The 13,849-nt window shown below is 39.6% G+C and overlaps 1 protein-coding gene across 2 annotated transcripts in view; it reads right to left on the bottom strand.

Annotated features, from left to right (window-relative positions):
• zbbx (zinc finger, B-box domain containing) overlaps window positions 1-12,312 on the bottom strand; it is a 65,115-nt gene extending 52,803 nt beyond the window's left edge. For both annotated transcript variants that reach the window (XR_003213924.1, XR_003213923.1), the window contains exons 1-3: window positions 12,137-12,312; window positions 10,026-10,159; window positions 9,429-9,542 (exon numbers count right to left, since the gene is read on the bottom strand). The gene's annotated coding sequence lies outside the window, so the exon portion shown is untranslated. The remainder of the gene's footprint in view (window positions 1-9,428; window positions 9,543-10,025; window positions 10,160-12,136) is intronic.
• Between the last annotated feature and the right edge of the window lie 1,537 nt (window positions 12,313-13,849).

The raw sequence follows: 13,849 nt of genomic DNA on the forward strand, positions 1-13,849 counted from the left end.
AAGAAATGTAGAAGAAATGGCAGCAAAATACAGAAAAGGGTATAAAAACCTGAAGTTTCATACCTTAAATCTGTCAATATTTTTTAAAGAAATATAGATGCAGATTAGTTTTATTCAATTTTTAAAAATGTATATTTTAAGAATTTTTTTTTATTTTTAGAGAGAAAGAGAAAGTGGTGGCTCATGCCTCATGCAATAAAATGGCTTTATATTGCATGATTTGGTCTAATGCAAAAGGATATTTGCCTACAATATTACAGCACAGAAGGAAGTTTAATGAATGAATTCATGAATAAATAAATGTTACATATGTGTATAAGCTTATTTCAGCCATCTTCCCCTAGTAAGCTGGGGAAGGCGGCTTAACCAGCTGCTACTTGCAGGCACTGTGTATCAGGTCACACTGTGGGAAACTGTGCATTTGGATTTTTGTGTGCCTCTCAGTGTGTGTGTGAGAGAGAGAGAGAGAGAGAGTGTGTGCATGACGAAGGGTTGAGGGCATGAGGCAGTTGTGCGTGTGGTGCACAGAGTTTCTATAAATGTGTCTGTTGGGTGCTCTAGGCAGCAGGGGGTTGAGGAGTCTCACAGCTTCCGGGAAAAAGCTGTTTCTGGCGTTGGAAGTTCTGGATCTCAAAATGTGAAACCTCTTGTGTAACGGGAGGGGGTTGAAGAGGTTGTAGAAAGTAAAGCCATTGTTGCATCTCTTTTTTTGTGAATGGCTATAACATGGCAGCCCCCGGTTAGATTCTCAAGCTACTCTCTCACCCCATGAAGCCCAGTAGATTCTCTTTTCTTTTTTTCCCCCCAAAGTGTATACTTTCCCCTTCTGTCCAGGTAAAATCAAAACGATGTAGAGTGCAAATTACATTCTTTAGGGATCAGTTAGGTTCATATGCAAACTGGAGGGAGCTGAGCTTGTGCCGGGGAGGCTGGCTTTATATCTGGATATCTCGCTTTAGGCAATTCATGACAGCTGAAGTCGGTACTATTGGGTAGCAATCATTCAGACACGTCACCAGTGAATTCTTGAATGATAGCTGTGGACATAAGGGTGAGCCTGCACAGGGAGATGTTAAGATTGTTAGCACATCCTCCAGCTGGTTTGTGCATTCCCATAGACCACAAAATAGAACGTCTTCACCACCCATTGCCTTGTGATGCTTCACTTCATCTGTGATTAGGCGGGGGGCCTGTTCATCTTTCTGCGATGATGAGATAATCACAGTATGTATGAAGGGTTCTGGGTCTATAAGAGAGGATTCTATGGCTGTTGTAATTCTGCAAGGTTGGCTGGTGGTTGGCTGCGTTTCTTATTCATAATTTTTTTTCTGTTTATAGATACATGTAATTTTTCTATCATGTGTAATAATCTACTTTCCTCCTTTTCTCAGGTGCGTGTCTTACCTACGTACATACAGTGAAACTGAGCAACTTTGCTATTTTTATCAATGCTTAGTCTAATAAACTGTGGTTCAAACATATATACAAATAACAAAACAAGGAAGCTACTGCTATGACTGCTAACTGCTATTAATGGCTGAAGAAGTGCATACAATTAAACAGGGATGTTTTTCTTTGTTCAAACAAAGTGCATACACAGTTTTAATCATTGAGGGAAAAGTGCCATTTTTCTATCCATGGGTAGAATTAGCCTTGCTTATCACCAAAAATTAGCAGTCTTAATTCATTACCTGTGTAAAGACATTGTCCCTTATTTTCAATAAGTAAGTGCACATCTGCTATAAGCAAATGTGACATTTCCTCCACAAATTTAGTAGAGAGTCATGGTATCTGTATATTCCTTAGTATCAATACTAAAGTGGCTGTAAAACTAAACATGTTCCAGCATTCTTAAAGCAGTTGGGTAGTGTTTCTAGGGCTCAATCAGACTTCCCTACAATTCTCTGGCAGATATGTCCATTTCAGAATTGCGGTGTAAGACAAATGAACATTTAATGAGACTTACGATCTATGTCATCGCCGTGCACGGTGCTGTGAACAAAATCTATTGGCTTGTCTCCTTTAGTTGCAAAATTCACATGCTGGGATCACTTAAGCACAATAGTTTTTCTCCCATAAGAACATAACATGAAAGGTTTTTGCACACAAGCATGGACACAGTTGCAAATACAAAATTAAAATTGAGCACGTGTGTATATACAGACACACATAAGCATGTGGATACAGTACACACACACACACACACACTAACAGGACACGCCTGTCAGTTGGAGAAAGTGAAGAATAGAGGGATCCTCATTTAGATGTGAGTTATTCATGCTCATGTTGTTGAATTATTTATGCTATTTATGCTATTGTGATGTCAGGCTGTCTTTGAAAGAAGTTTATTTTGGATTGAGCTGGCAGCCTGTCAAGGCACAGAAAGTCAGAGTCTGAATCTATATGTGCGTGTGATGGCAAGAGTTGCCAGCAACCCTGATGCCGTCGCTGTGCTGTGCTGACACTGAGGGTGGGCGTCAGGTAATCATCCTCAAGACATCACCTAGGCAACTGGACTGTCGCTAAGGGAGACAGTTGAGGCACACCCCTGTCAGTGCAGGATGACAGGGTGTCCCTTCAGGACAATCAACCTGGAGAAACACGTGTGTGTCTGTGTAGGTGTGAATGTGTGTGTAGGGGTGTGTGTGTGTGTGATCTCCATTAGCAAAGCTCAAGCTATCTAATTCACACAGACACAAACTGAACTAAACCTGGAAAAACACACTTCAAAATAATAATAGCATAACATAGTTTCAGAAACATGCAAATACATCCACGCAATATATTTTCTTTTTTAAACATACACACACACACGCACACACTTTTATCTCTGAACATTACAGTAAATGAAAACTGTCTTGTAGCTAACAGATTAATTGTTTGTGCGCTTGCTTGTTGCTTGGCCAGTCCTCACTCTTCCAAATACCTTCAGAGTTGTTTGAAGGTAAGCACAACATAAAAGTTAGGTTAAGCTGTAAAATTTAGCATTAGTTCAATTTAATTAAGATGATTCTGGGAAAAATAGACTGACATATACTCAAACACACCCGGCTTTCACCTTTATCTGACCCATCTCAGCCAAAGTGAGAAGTGACAACATATGTGCCCCTTTTGCACACACATACACGTGGGGCAAACCCTCTTTGAAGTCCAATGCCAAAGTAATTGTGTTTCCTTTAAAATCCCTCTCAGTGTGACATGAGAGAACAGAGAGAGAAAAAAAAGAAAGAAATAATGGGTTTCAGCCCGGGATGAGTAGTATCAGGTCAGTGGGTCAATGCACATGTACGTATCACACAAACTAGGGAGCCAAATGAAACAAAAAAGAAAAGGGATAAAAGATGGACAGACAACATAATGGAATAGGCAGCAGATAGGGCGAGAAGCAGAGCAAAGAGAGAGCAGAGGAAACCGGAAAAAAGAAACCTCAACCATACTTTTAGATAAGATGAGAGCTTGTGTCTGTGAGCCGTACGGCCTAAAGACAAAGCTACATTAAATCTGTGGCTCGGGCAGGCCACAACAGAGAATGATGTACTACGTTTGCCCCAAGCTGCTGCTCTGGCTTTATTATCGCCTGTGTACCCTTCACAAACTGATTATACCACACCTCCTCTCAGCAAACTGAATTTGTTCGCCTATTCTCTGGGTGCATACAAGAGAGAAAAAGGGAGCAAGTGAGAAAGAGAAAGAGAGAGAGAGAGAGAGAGAGTAGGAAGACTCTGAGACAAAGATGAACAATTCATCTACTCCGGGAGCTTTGCGATCTAACAGACAGAGAGAGAAAAACAGAGTTACATTACGCTGCACAGCCTGAAAATAAATCACAGCTTGAAGATCTATAATAAAGTGTTGTCAAAGATACACTTGGATGTTTTGGTGGAAAAAAAAAAAAGGAAAAAAAGACAGGTAAGGAAGGAAGTTGGGAAAATTCGGATAACCTTCACATCATACCTGAAAACAACTAATTAAACAAATTAGCCAAACCCATCTTTGTCTGCTTTCTCTTATGTCAGTGAGAGATAAACTAATGAGAAACCATTTCATCTTTTTAATTAGAGGCGCACTAATTAATTGATTCAAATTGTTAAGCTGGGTCTCACATCGAAGCCACTGCTGTATCATTGCACACAGCTTTCAGAGAAAAAGTAGGAGGGAAATAAAGTTAAATTAATGTGACGTTCAATCATAAAAACTGAGCGGGAAATGACTGTGTTTCACTGTAGCCCTCAATAATGGCACTTATTGAATGACTGTTAGTCTACAGTAATGTCTTTTCAAAAACTTCTACAAACCTCTGCTTGTCCAGGCTGCAGACTAACAGACGGCTTATAGTTTTTTCACCCATCAAAAAAAAAACAAAAAAAACCTCTACACTACAGACACTAATTACCATTAAAAATTGCTATCGGGTTAGATACCTATTTACTATTGATACCAACAGTGTCATCTTTGCCTCCTCCATCTGAAACACAAATATATACAGCAGTGCTGCAGACAGGCAGGCACACAGCCACTCCCCTCACTAGTAGTTGAAGTAGTGACGTTCACAACACTGACAAACAGTGTCGGAGGAATTTCGTGGGGTCAGTAAAGCTCCTATTGAAGTACTTAACAGACAGCGTTAACCTTCGCCATTTAACTATTAGCAGTTACCTGACAGTCAGATTACCTGTCTCTTAATTTAACATTAAGGTAGCGGTTAATAATAAAATGGTAACATTAATGTGGCAGCTAGGCAGAACATGTAATCAGACACAAATATTTGTGTCTAAAAAAATGTTATGTTTCTCTTATAACCCAGACTGAAGCTCAGAAAAGTCTACCAGCCACAGGACAGAAATAGTGGGAGTCTACTTTACTAACTCTGTTTGATCAGCAATGAAATATGGTGCCAAGTCATGAGAAGCATAGAAAACAAACAGATAGTATCAAAATGGTATTAAGCATTTTCTTGGGTATCGTTATTGAGTTTGAAATGCTCGTATCATGACAACCTTATACAGTGCATCCAAGAACCTGGGTTCTGTAACCAATATATGGTAAGAAAATTAACTTTCTAACCAATCCTGAGTGGCAGAGTTCTTGCTTCCCATCGTTTCCAGTATACAAAAGCCAAAGGTGATCAGAACAAAGGTGTTTTACTCTAACAACAGCAGTCAGCACAGAGAAAACTGCTTAATGAAACCCCTGCACAAGGAGAAGACATTGCAAATAATTGCTAATCATCAGTGGTCTTTCTGAAAATTAACTACTTCCGATCTAAATTAAAATTAGAAAATACGTCTGAATATTATGTTTTTAAAGTCTTGAGATACCTCTAAACAAAGACACCCAGAGTAAACTATTCATTTTCACACTATAGTTAGGCAAGCAAAGTTGCTCTCCTACCTTCACACTATTCCCCATACTATAAACAACCTCTTACTTCATCTACTTTTTTACAGCTTGCTCACACACAAATCAAAAATCTTTCTGAACTTACTTATAGAGTATGCTGTAATATGTCAAAAACACGGAGCTTGAACAGAATTTTTGTGGCACAGTTGTGTGTCTGATTAAGGAACACAAACCAGAAAGTACAAAAAAAGAAGAAAAAAGAAAGGGATAAAAGAAAGAGAAGAGTCTGTAATCCACAGTGTTGAAACACACACAAGAACACATGAATAACATTATTTATAGCCGGCCAGGTATCAGAAATACACACAAGCTGACGCTCCCACATCTTGTTGTATCCTGGGGCTGGTGGAGTGGTAAATGTTGCAGTATTTCAGCCTGACAGAAAACACTGTGTTTATGTGCTTATCATTTGAAAAGCCTGGGCAAGAGGGCCCTCTTCCCATACTGATATATGGCTTCTTAATTAGACCTAGACTTCCAGTAAAACAAACAAAAAAAAAAAAAATACACATGCAACACCTTTCCAGAAGCGATAAACACGTTGCACTTCCAGGTGGTGATGTATGAATCAAACCAATAGCAATCCATCATGAGAAATGAGCGCCTCTCGCCATATTCTTAATCACTGATAGTGTAATTAGCTCTGCTGCTTTTAAAGTGTATTTTCACATATGTGTGTGTGTATAGTTTTTGAGTGGATATTATTTAAAGGATTCAGTGCATAAAATCCATATTTTGCTCTCACTAAGGCTTTCCCTGAGCTATATAATATACTAATAATATTACACGGTTCTCCATAACTATACATAGGTAACACAACTCAGAGGTATTAATGAACATCTCATTAATATCCAGTGTTTGCTTTCAGGCTATAAATTAATTTTCTGCTCATTCACGTAGGAATGGCTCACAATAATGAGCCAGGTATGTACAGTATATACAATTTATAGGTGTTTGTGTGACTACAAAGGTCTCGGGTTGGCAACAAAGCTCAAACGTTGTCAGGAACACATGAATAACATTATAACCAAACTCAGCTGGATTTTTGGTAAATAAAAAATCTAGAATATGTAGGTTTTAAATGCTTAAAGGCATTATGCAACATTCAGAACAAATGGATGTTGCACTAGAGAAGAATCTCACACCAAAACAAAGTGAAGCAAAACCAAAATAGTCAAACTGAAGCCTTTTAGCAGCTCACAGGGCTCTCTATCTTAAAAGCCCAGACCAGTGTTGACTCTGCTTTTATCTCTTTCTTTGTTGGAGGCCTTTTTAGCCAAAAAATGTGATTTCCTGTGTCTAGCAAGATCTGAGTTGCCTTCGATGGGAATACAACTGTACACTTACATCTCATTTTTAAGAGAGACTATGACTTTGGTAAACCAATACTGAAAATTAAACCCTATATACGAAAAACCTCAAACAAAATATATTTAATTATCATTTTTATAAACCTGATATTTTGGAGCTCTTTTGTTCTTTTAACATGACAGAGTAATATCTTAGCATTTCTGACTAGCAGGCAGCTGCTTCCATCTCTTTTAAAGAGTGATTTTCAGAGACACTGAAGTTCTTTCTCACTGTTACGACTTTCTCACCGTTATCACTGCCCTGACAATTTAAAATTAAATAAGAATATAAGAAACTTATTTATAGAAAGAAATGAAAGTGTGCAAATAGCGTTGTATATACCGCCAGTGACTCTCTATATCCACTTTCAGTTACTCTAAGTAGTTGTGACAGTTAATGACATGGTGGAAACAAATATAGACCTAACTAAAAATATTACATAAATAATGGGCTCAACAACATCCCATCAAGATAAATACATCAAGGACAGACAACATCAGGACTTTGATAATAATCAAAGTAAGGCGAAAATATAAATGGGGCTAATGGCCAGTGATTTATCTCTTTCAAAGCTAATTTTAACGTCAAAAATGTTCCCACTGTATTTTTTCTCCTTCATTTTACTGTTGCTCATTCTTATGTCTTGTGCATCGTCTCTCTGATGTCGGGAATGTGAACCACCAAAGGTTGCTCCACTGACCTTTTGCGCAGTCCACTACATGGGCATGAGCTAACTTCATCTATGACTGGCTTTTTCAGTTCCCTGACTGCTTCTTTATTCCTTCCATAGCAACCTTTTCTTGACCTTTATAGTTAGAGAAGTCGCAGACCTCCCACTCTCTCATTTGGTGTCTACCTCTATCTGTCTCTATTACTCAGTGTCTCTACTTTCTGTGTTGCCTGCTCTTTTACAGCTGCTGCAACTTCTCTGCCTCTCGCACTACCTCATGTCTCTCTATTAGTCACCTGCTGTGTCTACGAAGTTGCTATATTTATTCCCCTTTTTCTAGTTTCCCTCTTCCATTTTTTCAGGATGCTTTCTTGTGACATTTTGACATTTTTACACTTTTGCTTTTATTGGATAGTGGCAGTGGAGATAGACAGCAAGTGTGGGAAAAAGTGCAGGGGAATGACATGCAGTCGAGTTGAACTGGTGCATTTTTCAAATATGCTCCAACCATTTCACTATCTAATCTTTGCATTCCCTTTATGCCCTCATCCTGACTCTTTAAATCTTACCCAATATAAGTTAAGAAAGTTGCCATCCCAAAAATAAAATACTGGCATCCGACAGTGCTACCCCTCAGCCTACTAGTGGATACACCTACGGAGTCAATTCCAAAAGCTTTAGGTCAAGGTCACTGAGATTCAAACTCATCCAACAATTTCAATACATACACCTAAGGTATGTACTGAAAGCTATGTCGCCAAATAAATTTAGCACCATCTTTGATATACAGCTGTTTCACATCCACATAACTGACAGGAGATTGCATTGATGTTTTGTCTGTGTTTTACTTAAGGTTTAGTTGTACTACTGGTCACTTTGTTAGAAACAAAAGAAATAAAAAATATTTTCAGTTATATGAGTAAATAATAGTAAGTGGGAAATACTCAGTCCTCTTTTTTTAGGTATACCTTTTGAACTACTTGTTAATGCAAATAATGCAATCTAATCATTTAGGCATGTAGATATGGTCAAGACAACCTGTTGAAGTTCAAACTGAGCATGAGAATGACGAAAAGAGATGCTTTAAGTAACTGGGATTTTCCCACACATCCATTTTCGGGGTTTACAAAGAATTGTCCAAAAAAAGAGAAAATATCCAATTGGCAGCAGTTCGCTGGGAGAAAATTCCTTGTTGATGTCAGAGGTCTAAGCAGAATGGCTAGACTGCTTTGATCTGATGGGATGAACTCAAATAACCACTTGTTACAGCTAAAGTATACGGAAGGGCATCTCTGAACACATAACACATAAGACCTTGAAGCAGATGGGATACAGCTGCAGAAAACCACACTGGGTGGCATTCAAATTTGCAGAGCTTCACCTAAACTGTAAAACATTATCTAGTTTTACAAGTCTAAACTACTTCTGCAACATTCAGATGGTAAGGTCAAAATCTGGCATTAAAAAAAAAACATGAAAGCATGGATTCATCCTGCTTGTATCATTGGTTGAGGCTTGTGATGGCGGGGGAGTAATAGTGTGGGCCATATTTGTACCTAATAATATGGCGGACTTCTCAAGACTAAATGTGAATGGAACCAGGCTGCAGTAGTACTTGTTACGATAAAGTGTTAAATTGCTAAATGGGATGATGAATGAAGGTTGTTCATGTGGTTTCCCATAGTTATTTATTTATTTATTCACCTTTATCTAAACAGCTGAAAACACCCAGAAAAAAACAAATAAAAAAACAACAGATGAAGTAAAGAAATACTCCACAGACAACATAAGGAGAAGTTGCTCTTCAGTAAGCTGAAACTTGATTCAGGAAAACAAAATTCCCTCTTCTGTGTTTTGTGTTACAGCTCATGCTTATTCACTACACTATCTTCCGTTCCCCTCTCTGGACCTCTCCTGTGTTTTTCCTGGCGTCTCACTTGCATTTTCACTTTTCGATCTCTCCAAATCACTGCCCTTCTAGGATACAGACTGTAACACTAATACTCACCCTCTTTCCGCCTTCTCTTTACTGATGCTGTCTTTCAGCCGTTGCAGTTTCTCCTCTATCTCCCTGCTCTCACTGGCCAGAGTCGTGGTCTCCATTTGCAATTCTTGCAAGTTCCTATGTTAACACAAACACACCCACATATAAGCAATCAATCAACAACAATCAATCATACAAAGGGCCTACTCCGTCAGATTGGAAAGCAAAGCTTTCATCAATAACTTCAATTTATTTTCACCACTAGCAGATCTCTTTTGCTATGAATAATCAATACGTGCAATCAATTAGTTACTGGATCAGGGCATCACCAAGTCAGGCATTAATTTATTCAATTACCGGTCGGCAAATGAGAAACTACAGTAGGAGTATTGAGCAATATTAGTAAAAAACAGAGCAAAAAAAAAAAAAGGAATAGAGTCTACCAAGAAACCTAGGCACCACCTCACAACAGTTACCTTGCTTGAAAGTCCATTTTGTGAAATAGCGATTCTCTGGATAGAATTTGAATGGTTACAGATGAAAATAGGATGGGAGCCAAGGAACAATAATCGGCTTCTACCGAATGCCTTAAATCACATCATTGATCTTATCTCATCTTACCTGGCATTGAGCTTGACAGATTTGGCCTTGTTGTTAGGAAGCACCACAAAGTCATTTAAATTCATGGCTCTTCTTTCTGGTGGCTCAGGTATTCTTCTCCAGTCTTTCGCTGTGCTTTTTACAAAGAGTCTCTGCTGCAATAAAAACCCACAGTAATGGCATAAAACTGGATCTCATGCAGGGCCCAAGCTAAATCACACACAGCCATAAATGAATACTGCCAGGGTGGAACGAGCAAAATAGCAGGGATGCATTTGCCCAGAAGAATAGGAAGTTAAAACAAGCAATCACGTATATTTAAATTGCATCTGACGGATCTAAATGGATGATAAATGGTTTGGGGGCAGTAAAAGACGACTAAGAAAATTAGCCGATAAGGCAGGTTTGATGAAAGCAGTACAGCCACACCTGCTAGAAACTCAGTAGGTAGAAAAAGTGACATTAGACGAGCCATTTTGTTCAAGGTGGGTAGTCTGTTAGCAAAAACACTGACATTTCATGGGCAATTTTAAAAACATAATCATATATCCATAGGGTAAAATTAGAACATTGATGAAAAGCCACAAACACGCCTATCCCAGAACAGATGGTTTTGGGGGATTTGGGTTTTTGGGGGGTTTTTTTGCTTTTTTACTTGAAGCAAATTTGTAAAAGATTCAATGCCAGGAGGAGACACAAATCCCTTCAGGGTTGCATCAGGAAGGACATCCGGTATAAAGATCTGCCACATAAAACATGTACAGTGGTTAGCACTGTTGCCTCACTGTGGCTGCAGTTAGTGGGGTTAGTTAACTGGTGATTCTAAATTGACCATAGGCGTCAATATGTATGTGAGTGTGAATGGTTGTCTGTCTCTCTGTGTTAGCTCTGCGACAGGCTGGCGACCTGTCTAGGGCGTACCCTGCCTCTCACTCTTTAACAGCTGGGATAGGCTCCAGCCCCTACTCCTGCAATCCTGAGCCGGATAAGTGGAAAAGCATGGATATGTGAATGGACAAAACATGGAGTGACCTCTTGTAAATAAGGGAGCAACTGCAAGGAGCTATAACGAAGCTAAGTTAAATCAAATGCCCACTGAAGACACACCAGCACAATGATCCAATTTGCCTCCAGAGTATGGAGTGTATTCAGTGAATCCCACATCCGCCACAAACCAATGACATTAGTTCACGGACAGACAAACTTAACTAACGTTAAATGCGATTTGACTGGGGTGGCTGTAGCTCAGGTGGCAGAGCAGGTCAGCCACTAATCAGAAGGTTGGTGGTTCGATCCCAGGCTGCCTCCTTGCTGCATGCCAAATATCCTTGGGCAAGATACTGACCCCATGTTTGCCTACAAAGGGCCCGGTGGCGTCAGTGTCCGGCAGCCTCGCCTCTGCGCCCCAGGGCAGCTGGGGCTACAATGTAGCTTGCCATTGCCTGTGTGTGAATGGGTGAATGACTGAATGTAGTGTAAAGCGCTTTGGGGTCCTTATAGGGACTGAGTAAAGCGCTATACAAATGCAGGCCATTTGACTGTAAATTCAATAACAATAGTAATAATAAAAAGGTGTTGAACACTTTGCAAAAAATGTTGAAGTCATACTGGATTTTGACAGCAGGCAGGGGGGAAATAAACAATCCAGTCACCATTACGAGGGTGTGACGTATGCTCCTGTAAGCTCATGTTAGACAGCGACAGTTTTTACAAACGGTTTAACAGAGAGTAGTTGGTCTAGAGAGAGACATTTGACTAGGTGAAGCTAAATTTACTGTCGCCTCCGAGCCATATAGTAAAGATGACACACACAAGAACACACAGTAATGCATTTGTTCACACCACACATTTTCTCTTGTAGTGTCAGCAAAAGCGCAGGTGTACTAAATCCCATTAATTAGATTAGCTTCTGGTATTTTTCATGCTGGCTCACCGGAACAACTTACTGGGTCATTAATGGAACTCTTAATGTTTTTAATCCCCCCTGTGCTTTTCCTACGAGACAAAATGTCTACTGTGAGACCGGTTTATTTAATATTAAGACAGTAACCGTGAAGCTCATGTGGCATGTGACGGTGACTGTAGAACAGGCTAACTTAAACTTCACAGGCTGCTGAGAATATGAAACTTACCCAAATCGCTCCGCGGCTCTTTTTAGAGTTATCTGCTTCTGATAATTTATCAACCTTTTTTTTAGTTATTGATCCAAAAAGTCACATTTACATGACATTTATTGCAGGTTTTCGCCAGGAGCGCTTCTCGTCTGTAGACGAAACGTTTTTGTTAGGTTACTATAGCAACTTACCCCTGTCTCGCGATAGCTTGACGGCGGGTGAGTTTACTAGTGGCGGTTTTGCTCCGTATATCCGTGTTTGTTTGTGTTTTGGTTAACTTTTTCCCCGTTTGATATATTTTTTAAAAAAAAGGAATTAGGCCGTGTGTGTGTGCTTTTGTTTGTTCCGGGAATAAGCATTGGATTCAAAGGCAGCAAATTCCCCTATTGCTTTGATAATCACGGGTAGTGGGAATTCCCGTCTAATTAAAATCCTTAAAGCATCAAGATAATATTTTATAGCACTGATTAGAGCTTTGAACCCTCGTTGTTTATTTTTTTTATTTATTTTTTAGCTGACTTTGGAGTTGTCTTTAGTAATCCAAAGACGATGATGTTTAAATATTTCATGTTGACAAGCATTAGAGATCAGAAGCAAAATAATTTCCCATTAGCCCATAAGATAAATGTGCTGGGTTGAATTTGGTAAGACCAAAGTGAGGAATATAGTTTGCGTCCCCACAAGAGTGCTTATTTGTAAGCAAGAAACATAAGTCACTATGTAGCCACTTATTACATAGCTATATGTAAAATACAAACCTGATGGAGTTCTAACATTACAATGTTACTAACAAGAAGGTTAAATGCCAGGTTAAAAACACCGAGTTTTAGTGCTTTTGCAACTTTAAAAATAGAGTACATATTACATCATACCATAGGTAATATATGTATAGCCTATAAAGGATCAGCGGCACCAACTGTGCATCAGAACAGAAAAATCTAGTATTAATAAACTGAAATTCTACATGTGATGCGTCTGCCTTTTGAAATCATAACTGTATTATTGATTGTCATTATCATTATATGCCTTTGAGATGCTCTTGCCCATAACAGTACAGCCAGGCATTCATCCAGCCTCATTTGTATTCCAGGACAATAGAAACTTTTTGACGATTGCAAAAGCACTCATCTACAGCAAGCTATTCCTCCACCTTTACTTTTTCTTTTTTTTTCCTTGTGTCTTTATCCTACCATGCCGTCCTTTCTCCAAACCACAGGACAATTATGGCTTAGCGCACCTCCACCTCATTCCTAAATCCTTTCTCTCTCGTTTGCTTGTTTTCCCTCCTTTTGTCTGTTTCTCTCTTCCTACATTGTTGGCATATGACCTATTGCTCCTGCCATCAGGGAAGTGTGGGTGTATGACTTATTGTACACGTGCCTGTGTGTGTGTGTGTGTGTGTGTGTGTGTGTGGATGGTCATTTAGGGTCGTGACCCTCCAGCTGGATCCTGTCTCGGCTGCTAAACAGTGACTCCCTCCCTCTCCCGTTCTCTCTCAGCTCTGCCTGCACAGACAGCAGGGCATGCAGTGGCATACCGATGAGCGGACGGATGAGAGGAAGAGAAAGCAGGAGTGGGGGGGGGAAGCGAGGTGCATAGAGCTGAAGGGAGCAGGTAGAGAAGGGGACAAAGCAAGAGGCCAAAAAGCACATGGAAAAGCAATGCAGGAGAAGTAATGAGAGAACAACAGAATGCATGCAAGGAGGGCTACAACACCAGAGCAGTTGCAGG

This window comes from Oreochromis niloticus, linkage group LG14 (genome assembly GCF_001858045.2).
Source record: "Oreochromis niloticus isolate F11D_XX linkage group LG14, O_niloticus_UMD_NMBU, whole genome shotgun sequence".
In the NCBI taxonomy this organism is placed as follows: Eukaryota; Metazoa; Chordata; class Actinopteri; order Cichliformes; family Cichlidae; genus Oreochromis; species Oreochromis niloticus.